At 33.8% G+C, this 12,155-nt stretch overlaps 1 protein-coding gene across 11 annotated transcripts in view; it reads left to right on the top strand.

Annotated features, from left to right (window-relative positions):
• Positions 1–273: 273 nt before the first annotated feature.
• Positions 274–12,155, top strand: part of LOC145738903 (agrin-like) — a 79,761-nt gene continuing 67,879 nt past the window's right edge. For 9 of the 11 annotated variants that reach the window (XM_081994051.1, XM_081994054.1, XM_081994049.1 and 6 more), the window contains exon 1: positions 2,935–3,072. The gene's annotated coding sequence lies outside the window, so the exon portion shown is untranslated. Of the gene's footprint in view, positions 324–2,934; positions 3,073–12,155 lie in introns of those variants that run through there. The other 2 variants (XM_081994057.1, XM_081994056.1) reach the window with 1 other exon arrangement.

The raw sequence follows: 12,155 nt of genomic DNA, 5'->3' as shown, positions 1-12,155 counted from the left end.
CCAGGAAGTTTTACTGTGACTAAAAAGTGAAACATTCAGCAAGAGGATTTAACTGTCCGATTATGAGAATAAAAATTATAATAATTTCAAATTTGACAGCTTAATTATTATTGACAGATTCATGATTAAATTAACTGTGATCACCATAATAATAATTTTTTCATGTTTTAAATTGTCAAGTTTGAAGTTGATAAGTTGAGATATGTAGGCCACAAAAGCACTTCAAATAATTTATTTTCCGTGTATAATGCTTTCTTTTTGTATTTCAGAAGAAAAGTTTGGAAGCTTGGAAGTGAAAACCTACGCTACTCAAGATGCTGAGGGTAAGTTGTTTTTTTTTTAATTAAATCGTGTTTGTTTCATTTAATGCGATTAAAAGTAATGCTTTTTGATTAATAAATGAAAATTTAGTAATAGCGATACAGTGGACACGTGAGGGTGATAATATCGAGGAATAGCTTAATAAAAGTCCCTCGTCAACCGTAAAAGGTATTATGGAGTAATGGCATCTAACCGACGTAATTAAAAGGAATTCATTTTGGGTCAGAGCTGAATACACAAATTAAGCAATGTTCGCCGAAATAGAGCTATTCAAGGAACGATTAAGTAAATCGACGTTTTATTAAAAAGGATATCGAAACTGTTCGAAACTACTATTAACCCGTAGGATCGAGTTTATTTACCAGCAGTCATCTGCTTGCAATAAATACGCTGAAATAAGAAAAAAAGGCATTGAAAATCCTTTAAAAGAGTGATATGTTGACCGAAACTCGAAAGCAAGTCTCAAATGAAAAATCCTTGGGTCGAAGCTCTAAAAGAGAACGTAGTCCAGTGGCTTTGTCATATTGATTTTTGGTGGTTTTATTTCTTGGCTAGTTGTTTGTTTACATGCCAGATACTCATATATGACCTCTGAAAATGTTTTTTTAATTCTCAAATAGCGAAAATAAACAGACAGGCATGCTACTCAAAGTGGTTACTGCTAGAGTATTTAAAGAGTGACGTAGAGTAGATTATTTTTACACAAATCTAATCAAGTTTCTGTGTTTGCGAGTGAAAACGTTGCAGTTGTCAGAGAGAACGAAAGAATTGTTTTCGTTTTTGAAACAAAACGTTGGTATTAGAGACGAATGTTCTCGTTTAGGTCATAAATTAAATAGAATGGTGCACCAGCAAGCCAGCAATGACGCCGCAAGGTTTTACTACACAAATAATGCTCGTGCAGGTCTTAACCGTTGCTCCTTGGTTTATGTTAATATAAGGACGGGAAAATTGCATTTTCGCGAAATACCAAAACTAGGCAAATAAGCCCGGCTTGTGGTGGAACCGTATAAACATTTCCTAGATAAAAGTTTTACATTAACGAGCTGAGAAGTTTTGCTCTGTTTACCAAGGAAAGCCGCCTCTATATTGGTTTTCTGGCGAACCTAACAACAAAACTGAAGAAAGACCTTTCACCTGAAAAATGCGCTACTATCAAGCCTGCAAATCCATTTAATAACGCGTGAGGGAATCTCAAATGCAAAATCCACTTAGAGAATTGCTCTAATCCTGTACTATTCGGAATTCGGCATAACATAGCCTTAGAGGCGAAAACCGAATTCCAGTCAAACAGTGGAAATTCCTTGGCTGGTTTCCACATTAGTCCGTCCCGTTTCCACTCGTACAGAGAAATCGGTCAGTGTTAGACCGAATGCGTACTTCATTAAGCCGAATGTAGAGTCAATTAAATATCAGTGACGGAGCTCTTTGGCTCCACACAATGGAATTCATTATTTGTTGCTGGTTAAGCTAATTCTCCATCCTAATTACCACTTTGTTTCAAAGAGTTTCCTAGTAACGAAAATCCACATATCCCACCAGAAAGCGATTTTGTAGTATATTGTGTTAATTGTATCAATATTCATTATTCAAATTTCTCTAAGCAATATTTAGAGTAGGAGAGAGATAAAGCAAAGCATCCTACGTCCTTTCTAAAGAAATTTAGTCCTTCCTCCTGGAGAAAATTTTTGCTAACACTGAATTATTCTGTAGATAATGTCAAAAGTCCTAATGTGGGGTAACTTTCTGAACTAGTTGGCAAAAAGAACATTAAAGGGCTGTTTTGAATTTGCTGATATATTTTCAAGCTACTTAATAAAAGGATTTTCAGTGAAGGAAGTCCTCTTGATTGTTTAATTCATATTTGAAAAGTTGAACGGATCAACGCATTTCATGCTACTCTTTTCATGGTGTAATGAAAGGAACAGATCTGGAAAATATTTTCTCTAAATAATTTCTTTGATTCTTGTCGAATATACGGACCAGCCCTGTACATCATTTTAAACAACCTTTATGATACATTTTAATTACTTTAAACGGGAAGTCGTACTTTTCAATGGCAAAAATTAAGCGAATTCTGAAAAGATTTCATCGAGAAGGAAACCTTGTATATTTGTAATGGAAAGAAGATCAGAATTTTTTTCTTGGGAAGCTAATATTCACCTTGGAACTGTCTTTTCCTTTATGATTGAAAACTAGGTTTTGGTGATTCTTCCATAGGACGTTCCTTTCTTATTCTTAATACAGTCTTCCTGCTTTTTGGTTTTACAGGCGTACTTTCTATAATTACTTTGCTACTAAATAATAATCCTAAGAGACACTTAACTTTTTTTAAAAAAGCTGCTCCAATTATCCTTGTTGGTGTACTATTGCTATCCAACTACTAGTCTGGCAAAAGGGTTTCCGTGACCTGTTTGTTTAATACTTGGAGATATCTATTGTGAGAGTAATCCAGAACAGAACGTCGTGTTAGGAAATGAAGCTAAATTCAGGACAATAGCCAAGCAGGTGATTCGGCAGCCGAGTGACCAGCAGGACACCGTCTTGTGAATGCGCTCCCCACCACCGCTCTTTCAGGACTCTAGTCCTTCGTCCAACGCAAACCGGCAGTTGAACGAAGCCTGCAGGACGCGGACGGATCCTGCTTGAAATCCTGCTGCGCTCCCGGTTCGTAAACACGTGTTTCGTCGCGCTACTTGTGAACTAAGTTTAGTTGAAACTGTCAGTGATCAAAATTTTTTCCTTTACTGGGTGAGTTTGCTGGCTAGATTTCTGAGCAATTTAAACTGGATTACTGAGCGTCAATGTTGATTTTGAACGTGCCAGATAAAAAAAAAGAGCGAAAATCAATCATAACTTTTTTAGACCTAGTTACCTCCGCGCGAATGGAGGTGATTCAAACTTTTACGAGTGCTTTTTGAATGACCTCTTATGCCTATTTTTCCTGGTTTTTCACTCCTTCATAAATTGTTTGGCTTGGCATGAATGAGTGAATAAGTGTAACTGAATACTTTCCAGTTACAAACTTCCATGTTAATCAATTTATGGGGATTGTTGTTAACTTCTTGGTTTCAGTTAGAAACCGTAGAAATTTTGTATTTATTGAGCGCTCAGCTACGGTAGAGCTCCATTAAATCATGGACGTTATTATTTATAGTCTGTGCTAAATTATTAAGGTTAGGCATTACCTAGATTTTAGGAAAACAGGCTAGGTCATTTAAAAGCGGGAATTTGCTTCAGATACAGACAGAATTAATTAAATTAATATCCCGGACAAATGAATTATGCAAATATTTGTTTGGAATGTTCAGGTTTGAATTTCGGGCAGCGGCTTCCGAAAACCGCAACATTTGTGGAAAGCTTTAAATTAAACACTTTTTAAAGCCTTGCCTAAATTTTTGTTATTATCATTTACAATCTTAACAATATATTACAAAATATTTTACTCCAACTTAAAAACCGAAATTATAAATAGAGACGCTAGCAACAAATTTTAAGTATTGCGTGTCTGCTGGAAATATTTATTTCCATTAAAGCCCTTTTCTTGTGTTAAATCTCCAGAACAACATGTTAAAAGATAACGGCTTGATAGTTTTAATTGCAAATTCAAATAGAAACGCTACAGTTTTTTTCCTTCAACGTGGATGCTCGATATTTGCCTCGGAACAATTATTATACCGGAGTAATTAATTCATTTTGACATATTGAGGGCTAATCAAGAATAAATGAAATCGTCTGCCTTGACTTATTGTTGCCTGGAGTATTTATTTATGGAGCAAACGCACGCATATATGGAGGAGGCCTTTGGGAAACAAATTTTATTACCAACCTTAAAAACTGCCTTTGTTCAGTTTATTGATTTAACAACGCCACACTATCTTTTACATAGCTTCAGTAAACCCTATTTTATTTCTGTTTCACTCACATTTATATTATTCTCGCTCTAATTATCAATATCTTACAATAAAAAAATTGTGTAATTTGGTAAAGGGTCATTTTCATCAGGGACACAGTCTGAGCTAGTGTAAGTACAAAATTACTTTTCTACCCTCCATATTTGCTGCTCACACAAAACCTAGATAGCAAAGAAAAAGACAAAATAATAACAAGTTGGAAGTCATTTTGTTCTAGATTTCACCAGTTACAGAAAATTCTTTTGTCTTGGTAAGAAAAGACAAGAACTTGGTTATAAAATATTTGTGATACCAGAATGGCTTTATCAATACAGTTGTCTTCAAGACATTTACTTATTCACAAAGTGAGCAAATTTACCTGAAGATTATCAAAAATTGTATTGTTGGTAGGATATCGAGGTTTTATATAATGTCCAACAGGTGTCTTAATTACTTAATATAATATAATGGAGCTACCAGTATCATGAATTATTTTCATTGAATGCAATTTTATTGTAGATTATTTATAAACTGACACCTCAAAATAGTGCTTTTTTATAAAGCTGGATTTATACATTGACGCAACACATACAAGCTCTGGGATGATATTTGTTGAACATTTTGCACACAAGGTTTGTGCTGTTGAATTGTTTCAAATTTTAATTCCTTACAATTTCACTACATTTAAGTTTTGCTTTAAATTGGCAAAGCTTTTTAAAAAGCAAGGAAACTTTCCTCTAGAAACATTTTCCAAAGTTCAACAATCATTCCAAACGAGAAATACGCATTGAAGCAGGTTTCCAATTTGAACAACGTCAAATTAATTAACAAAGCCTTTTTTATTCATAATAGACTGCAAAAAGTAAACACCCTGTAGAGTAAAATAGAAAAAGTTAAATAATTGGCTATTCTGGTGGAGAACAAAATATCATAAAACAAATTAACTGTATCGCCCAACGTCCTTTATGGAATGTCCTGAATCTTGACAAATATTATTTTCTCCCCAACATTCCAGGTATTTAATTACTCTACATGATAAAAACTCTGCACAATTTTATTAATGTGGGTTGATAGTGATCTTCCAGATATTCGCAATTTAGTGGAAATACTGCGGAATGCGCTTCAATAATAATTTGTCAATTTGTTATACTGCGGACAGTAATGTTAGTTTGGGAATGAAGAGTTACAGCTACGAGTAGCCGCATGGAAGTGAAATAATGAATGGTTGAAAAATTATTTATCTGAAAGCTGGACGGAGAAAATAGTTTTTGTCGGGAAAAACTTTAATCAGTTTAATCTTCGAAGTAGGTTTACGTCTACCCTTGTCCTGCCGAGTAAGAAAAAACTTTATTAAAAACTGCTTCCCAGTTGGCTGATACGCCTCGCATGAAATTCGCCTCTGTTTAGTCTGATGGGCTTCTGTGAATGATGGCTGTTCATCCGAAAATAAAAGTGATAAGGCTGTGAAGAGATATGGTTCTTTTAACACTTAGATACAGACCCATCGATAAAAGACTTTTGCGTAAATTGTAAAGCAGAATAGTAAATGTAGAGTGTTTTCTGTAGTAACGGTTGACTATAGAAACTGTCCTAGTTTACACTTCAACAAAGATCAATGTACAACAAGATTGGCCTTACAAAGTTAAATAAATGGCTTTGTGCGCGGAAAATTTTCATTGCAATTCTAAAGAACAGCCCCGGGATGAGAATTTTCAAAGGGCTGTTGCAGGTATTCGGCCGCGACTGTAAATCAGATAAATTTAGTTCAGCCGGGATTTGTTTAATCAACGATGAATAATTAGCGGAATTGGGTTTTCGCAGTCGCAGAAATTAATAGAAACAAAGTGGCAAAGAAAGTTTTGCCAAAGCTTAAAGGCACTTTAGCGAATTATTCCCAGGAAATTAAATCTGACTGTTGCGAAAATCTGCCGATTTGATATATCAATTTGTCACTAGCAGTCTCTTTTAAATTCATGGTGGCAGTGAGAGTCTCGCGTTTATCAATTTCCTCCTTCGGCAATTTTTCAGATTTTTTTGTCGAACGGGCTTCGAAAACTGATAAGCAATCCAGATTGATTGAAAAATTATTTAAATGGAGTTTACTTTTTGCCTGGGGTTTGTCGGCATTAAAATGTCGTTTATTTTTTAAATACAAATAATACTTTTTTATCCAATCAAAACGCATTAACACCGTTGAAAACAGATTGTATCAACTGCACTAAAACTTTCTAATGTAACTGAACGTATATACTAATTTAACTTTGTTATTTCGGTATAATGCATTGTTAATGATAACACAATATTTTAGTTTTCCAGTGGAAAACTTTTCTGCATATACACTGACTGTAACATATCTAACTTCAGTCTCGCTTGTGGTGGGTGGTACTATTTTTGAATCTACTGGAAAATAATTCAATGAAAAAAATAATTGATATCGATAATAAAAATAGCATTGAAAGAAGAATCCTTAATGCTGCTAACTAATGAACGTAATAAGCTTGATAATCTCATTTGCGATAAGAATGATCGTTCGTTAAGGGACAGACAAAGCCCAAGCGGTAATGAAGTATATTTAGAGGAATCGACTTTTTGCGGGAGAACCAAGAAATCGTGACGAAAGTTATTACTTCGTTTAACTTGCAATTTCATGCTTTTTAGTTCTAATCTTTTACGCCATTACGTTTCCTTAAATTTCCCCTATTTTATTATTGTTCCAAATAACATCCTTGTTTTATGGTTGTAAAACCAAGAATAAGCCGAAAGGTGGAAGTTTATTCCGCCAGAAATAAAAGCGACCGTGTTGCTAAGGCGTACTTTTAATAAAAAGTTTGACGTTTAAATATTTACGAATAAATCTACGTTGTCTAGTACCAAGCAATAAAACTAGTATAACGTCTAGTTAACTTTGAAGCGAATAGCTAAATATCAATAAAAACTCTTCCAAAAGCTGATCAATCTTCTAAGTTAATGGAATCGAGAAGCTAAAGTCAAAACTTTCGACTGGAGCAAAGAAAGTAAGCAAAACACTAAAGGCATTTATTTCATAGTTAGTAAAACATGGCGGGCACTTTAAAATGTGTCGTTCTCTTCAAAGAACTGCCAGAAAAATAGTGAGACTCCAAGGAGGCTTTAGGGAGCAGGGCGAAGCGAAAAGTCAAAAAGAATTTAAATATAAATGCATTCATTCCCTTCCCTGTTCTAATATTGATGCGGACTGAGTTTAGCTGATAGTGTTTTAACCCTGGACGGAATTCATTCTTTTGGGATGATCATGAGGGTACAGTTGAGTTCGCTAAGAAATCTTAAAACGAATTTATTTTATTAAAATATGTGTGTTTTTGCTTTAGGGTAAATATTAGTATATTGCGCAAAGCATCTCTTGAGGAATTTCATAACATATGAAGTAGAAACCAGGACGAGTTTGGTCTTGCGGATTTCTGAATTGCATGCACGAAATGAACGGTTCTAGCTAGCCGCTAGGGAACTAACTATAATTAACTATAAAAGGCGAACTGAAATTCTAAATATTCATGAACCGGTTCAACTGACTGCTTTTCCTTTTTACATATGCTCAAGTTTTACTGCTATGATTCATACAAAATTTCCTGAAACTAAATAACAAACTGTTACCTAGATTACATCACCAGTGATTGATTAAAAGGGATACGTGATAAGACAAAGTGGCTTCTTTACATTATAAAATGTGATTAATACATGTAGGGTCCTCAACATAAGGGCAAAACAGAGAACCTAATAATTTATAGCCAGACAAGTAAATGACTGCGGTGGTTATGTAAAGCAGTGAGAATTAATAATAATTCCCAGGATCGAATTGGCGGCTGTTATTAGCAGAGGCACTATATTCTAATAATTTGGCTTCAAATTAAATTGCCCTAATTAAAATCGGGAATTGAGTAACGTGCTTGTTATATCCTCCCCTTGGAATATTTTTGATGGGAACAACAAGGTAAAATTTAATCAGAACGGAAAGGTAAGCTAAAAGCGGCACTCAACGTAAAATTACACTTGCCCCTTTCTCGCTCCATAATGGATAATGATAGTTAATAAAACACATATTACTTATTGCAAAGTGGCAAGGAGCATATCGGGTTGCTGGAAATGGCTTCGAAATGTACAGAAACCGCAGAACACCCAGCGAAGATAACACACAAACCGAGAAGCAATAGACCCAAAATGAAAAGCGAAGAGCTCTTATGTACATTAAGGTAGATAATAAGGGGCGAAAATCGTGTTATACCGATGAAATTAGTCAGTGAAGCTCCCTTTTCTTTTATGCGAATATTGCTTTTAATAATACTGCCGCAAACTGTGAGATGTTAGCTTCAATAACTTTAAGTGCCAGACGAGAGACTTACCCGTGCCGTATGGCTTGTCTTCACTCATGCACATTGTTCGTTGTTTTTTCAACTGCACTTTAAATTCAAAATGGGACCGTCATCGATTTTAATATTCCAAGAGTTAAATTATCCGTGATTACTTTATTCAAGTAATTATGGAGTGTGAACATTAATGTCTTTAAAAGGTTTCTTGGATAGAAATCGAAATTAATTAAATAGTAGGAAACGGAAATTGCACGACATCTTCGATAATTAATAATTCCTGTAATCTTCTTATTCAGTACTGTACGATGTATTTAATTATGTACTTCAAAAAATTGTGTGGCTTCAAATCTGAATAACCACCTTTATGTTGGCATTTTTTAAATTAAAATTTTCCATAACATGTTTTTAAAGGGCTACCTTGTCACTGTGATTAGCAAGATATATAATTAAATACAATTAACATACATAATACTCTATTTTTTACTATTAAATCAAACTCCAATTTCATAACGTATATTTAAACAAACTGAATTGCTGACTTACCACTCCTAAACTGCATTAAACTTCAAGTCTTAATCAAAATGTACATTGTAAAAGCACGTTAACTGTATGTAATATAGTTGAACTAGTAATTAGATTTTCGATTAATGTTTGACTAGTTAGTTACTACTGGGAATGAAGACTGAAATTAAAACTACCCCTATGTCTATTACCAGGAATGCAAGTTATTACTGATCTTGTGTCGTCAATAAATTTACTACCTTGTTTGGCAAATTACGTTCGGATTACTCTAATGTAGTTGCTTTGATGTAATAATTGCTGTATAATAATAAATGAAAATCCTATCCCTACTTGAGCTTAAGCTTATAATTCCAATATCAGGCATCATAAATATGTCATTTACGTCTTATGACCAAAGTACTTTGTAAGAAATTTATGCATGGCAGTGGAGGCTTATGCAGACTGTTATGACAGTTCACTGGTTCACGGTGATTAAAGTTTATGAAACCTCAGGTTGCCTCATATACCAACTTTCCGGAATTCTACAGTGAGAAATTACATACAGGAGACTGCTATTTCTTATGTACGTAATAGTCTCGGTGGCTTATTTATGCGCTCACTTGCCTTCTGCGGAATATTGACTCTCAATAAATTCTTTGTATTAAGTTTGCGGATATTTAACCCTTCCGTATAAATTTAGCTCCCCCGATAATGAGGCTCGTTCCCTTCTTTGTCGGCGTTGATAAAACTTCACCAGCGAAATTCCTTCTATATATAACCCTTAATAAACAAAAACGTTGCAGTTGTCGGCTCACATTAGAGAGCCCATTTGTCTATGCTTTGCCCCAAAAATAACAAAAACGGTGAGGAAAAAAAAATTATTCCATTTTGACAGTTTATTTGTCGGAAACTACCGCTCGTAATAAGATTAGCAATTTAATAAGCCCTCTGGAAATTTCCATTTTCGGAAGACTGGGAATTTTATCATCTATCTTATTGTCACGACAGATGAGCTTTGTTATTCATTTAAATGTCAATCATGCGAAATAACTTTTCCTCCCAAAATTATAAGCTTAATTACAACTAATTAAAACAAGCAAAAATTATCGCTTTTAAGTTTTAAAGTATCAGTTTTCCAAGAAATATAAAGTTGCCACAAAACAAGACAGGGTCTTAATTAAGACGGAAAATCAATCGGCCTCATTAAAAGCAGCAAAAATGTATACAAGATGCTGGTTAACAGTGAAAGACTATCGAAAATCCTTTTTTGGCAATTAAAACTGTAGAAAATAAGAGATGTAAATAATATTTTCCTTGGAAATAAAGTTAATAATTAAGTGCTTAGTTTAACACAATCTAATAACCATTTATTTGCCAAGCATTTACATTTTTAAGTAGGTGTACACATGAATGTGCAAATAAATATGAAGTAAGTGTAATTTGCATTTTATTCGTCATGGCCAAGATGTGTTGATGTCATTATGGTCAAAGAAACATCACAATAGATTAACACATTCACATATTACTGAGCTTGATTATTTTTGTCTATTTGTCTAATTGTTTGGTTTTGAACATAAAATAAAAGAAAATTCTTCAATATTGGAAATTGTTGTTGGAAACATGGAAACAATTGTTACAATTGCTTAAACGAGTTCTTAAAAAATAGAAGAAATGATGAATTATTTTTTAAGGAAATGAAGAATTGGCGTTATTATTTTCGGTGTGGCTGCTAGTCCAATTTGGTAAATGAGTTTTTTTGATTAAAAGCTGCTAGTTTATTGGAAAAAAAACCTAAATAAAGTTACAAAACTGAATAAAATGAAAACAAACATCGAGTGTGGATATTTAGGAACTGGTTTCTAGTTTGAACATAATCAAAAATAGTTAATGGTAAACCCATAGGAAATGCATCCATGGAAGACTTATACCAGAGTCGGCAATATCATGGTGCACATCGAATGGGGTTAGGTTAGGCTAGGTTATAGGTATATAAAAAAAGATCTACTCAATTTTACTGCTTTTGTGAAATTTAAAAATTCAACAATAAATTCTCAAACCTACATATAACACAGTGTGTAAATTTTTCTACCATTTTCAATATATGTTTACTGCATTTTTATACTGCAATCAATTACGGTACTTATAATTTGTGTCCGACTGTGTATACATTTAATTCTATTTTAAATTAATAACTCTGTAAGCCCCAATATATGAAAACAAATTTATATACACAATTTTTTGAGGTTTAGTCAACAAATTGTGGTGCATACCAAATAATTAAACTTAACAAACTAATTAAAAGCTGCTTGTTAGCAATTTGAAATTATCGAGGTATTATAGATGTAAATGTGGAATTACTGATAAGCGTTTGGGAATGAATTTCTAAGCGACAAGAGTATTACCTGAAAAGGATGTAAATTCTCTTTTAAAGGAAATTTGAATATTTTTCTGGTAAAACGGAATAGATAGAGGTGTTACAAAGTCTTATACATTACTTGGGAGACTGTTAACCTCCCTTAAATTGAGGTCTTATCCTTTATCTAGGTATAAAGTTCGCATAAAAATGTCAATATATCCCGGACTTAATGCTGGGGAAGGGTAAGTTATTTTTGAGCCCGGAGTTATTGAAACGGAAAGTCCTTTTAAATTTTAAATCTGGGTTGAAAAGAAGTCATGTCAAACAACCGGGCTAAAAGAGAAACAAACGACATTAGGGGTGGGTGAATTATTCGAGTCTGCCGATCGGCAAATATAAATGAGGAAAATTCATCAGCAAAGACAGACCTTAAGAGGAAAGTTAGTTTTCGGACTTTGGGAGTCCCGCTCTTCGTTTTAACAATGGAAAAGCCAAACAGGATCTTAATTAAATGTTGAGATTAATTAGACCTAGTTTTGATCTATAGAGCTGACATTTTTCTTTAGCAAGAAATTAGTTATGAAAATAGGACTCAGGAGTGAATGTAAGCAATTTAGATTTCGTCAGTTGAAAGCACGTAAAGGAAAATTAAACTTGCGAAATAGTTTTCAAAAGGTAATATATTAATGAGCATGTAAATAACACACTCAACCTGAATTTATTATGTGGTTGAATACGTTT

Source organism: Ips typographus, linkage group LG16 (genome assembly GCF_016097725.1).
Source record: "Ips typographus isolate SLU linkage group LG16, UJ_Ityp_2.0, whole genome shotgun sequence".
Classification (NCBI taxonomy): Eukaryota; Metazoa; Arthropoda; class Insecta; order Coleoptera; family Curculionidae; genus Ips; species Ips typographus.
The sequence above is the reverse complement of the archived record's forward strand: the minus strand, read 5'-3'. Positions and strand labels throughout refer to the sequence as shown.